Below are 2,273 nucleotides of genomic sequence, written 5' to 3'. Positions count from 1 at the left end.
GGTTGTAGTGTCCTCAGTGCAGTGTTAAACGAGATGGCCTTGTAAGACATACAGGACTCCAAAAATATTTTATATTTATTTGATATATTTTATTTAATATCTGATAAACTTTTGAATGTTTGAGGTTTTACTTACTAGTCAGATGTTCATAGTGTCTTGGAGATGTTCTTCGACAAGAGGTCCCCTCCAACTCTGCTGCACGGCCATCAGCCGGAAGACTATAGGAACATAAACAATCTGTCACAGAGCCAACAATAGTATACAATGTCAGGTTTATTAGAAATAAACTACAGCAGAGGTGAAATGCAGAAATGAGAGAGAATAATGTACAGAACATACAAAAAAATCTTAAGAAATGAAGATTTACGTTTTTAGGTTTTAAAGAAGCCTGATGATATAGGTGAAATATATTGGGAAAAATGCATATGAAGTTATTTAATATGCTTTCTCAGATCGCCTATGTTTCCAATATCTCTCTCAGCAGCATTAGAGGGATTTTTCTGACACTCCTAAAATCACAGTACAATTTTTATCAATATTTGTCTACAGTGAAAGATAAAAATGTGTTTGAAATAACGTTAGCTTCAGCCAATTTTAGTTCATGTAACTTTAAGTTGATTAACAGTACAGTGCATACTTTTAGGTTAAATTAATTAGCTTATTTCAATTCATCCATTAACAAATTGCCAGCAAAACATTTACAAAGCTATAAAAATCACTCATCTACACATAATCTGTGATTAAAATACCAAACTTTCATAAATAAGAGCTCAAATCTATAGCTAGCTTACCTCTTATAGTTAGCCTCTGGTTAGCTCACGGTTGTGATGCTAACGGACTTTTTCCGATGACAATGAACCATTTCTGTAAAGTAAATATTCAACAGAAGCGTGTCAATTACATGTAAGAAAGTGTCAGGAACAGTTGTATGTATTATTTGTGTAATTTTAGGGACTAAACTTACCTGAAAGCAGTGAGAGAAGGAATTTTGTTGCTACTTGTCAGCTGAGTTGCTGCCCCGTTTCCATGGAAACTCCCTCCACTCCAGTTTAAATGTGCCTCGAATGTTCAACGCTCGCGCCCATCAAACACATGAAAGTTACGCAGCCTTTACATAAATAGTACTGGTACATAAAATTAGAAACTTGATGACATATTGTTTAAGTGGATAGTAGACCTAAATTGAATGAGAATATAGGATCTATAATATAATAATAGCTTTAATGGTAAACATTTTTTTTTATACAATAATTCGGGACCGACCTAGCAGTTTTATTGAGCAGCAGCTCTCTCACTTACAGCGACCTCACTCAGAAAGACGGTCAGGATAATGGTCATATTTTCAAACTTAAAATGGCGCGCACAGTTTCATTGGCCAGTTTCACAAATGACAGCCAGATTAACCAATCATGATCAAAGCAAATAAGTTAAATAACCAATAGGAATTGTTTCGTGGTAAGGCAGCGCAATGTGTTTAGTTTTATTGTTGTTGATAATAGTTATACCAGAAGGTTTCATGATAAAAATGTAAAATGATAATAAAATAATAACGATCTTAATAATAATTTAAAAGGCAGAAATTATTTATTCTGTTCATACATTAAGTGATTCAACATACAGATCTTAAAAATAAATAAAAATCAAAGTTGATTTATAAGTGTTTTTATTTCCCTTTTTCAACCATTTAGCATTAAACATTATTTCAACGTAGTTTCAACATTGAAACAACAACTGTCATTATTTCAACCATATTTCAACGTTGAAGGTTGGTCATGTACCAGTTAGTTTTCAACCGTTAAGCATTAAACATTGTTTCAACGTTGAAACAAGAACTGACCATATTTCAACGTTGAAGGTCGGTCATGTGCCGGCTGGGTATATAAATTTAACATTATTATTATTATTATTATTATTATTAATAACAGCAGGTTTCTTCATTAATGGTCAATCATCACTTCGTTAAACTTGACACTTCATGTTAATGTAACTCAGTCAAAACATCAAGATGACATCAAGATGAGTCGAGCTGACAATTGTTTTTACACTGTGGCTGGTAAAAGCTTTTTCTGTCGATAATGTCAACATTTTTACATGTGAGAGAAAAATTTCCACCGAATAGCAATTTGTATCTACATGGCTGTAATATAAAAATAAAATATGCATTCACTACATATTTGAATCGGTACAAAAATGTGAGTGTACACATAATTCTCCATTAGTATTTGATTGTGATTTTAACTCTACCAGTTGACTCTTTCATTGAAATCCTTAAT

Source organism: Onychostoma macrolepis, chromosome 03 (assembly GCF_012432095.1).
Source record: "Onychostoma macrolepis isolate SWU-2019 chromosome 03, ASM1243209v1, whole genome shotgun sequence".
Lineage (NCBI taxonomy): Eukaryota > Metazoa > Chordata > Actinopteri > Cypriniformes > Cyprinidae > Onychostoma > Onychostoma macrolepis.
The sequence above is the reverse complement of the archived record's forward strand: the minus strand, read 5'-3'. Positions refer to the sequence as shown.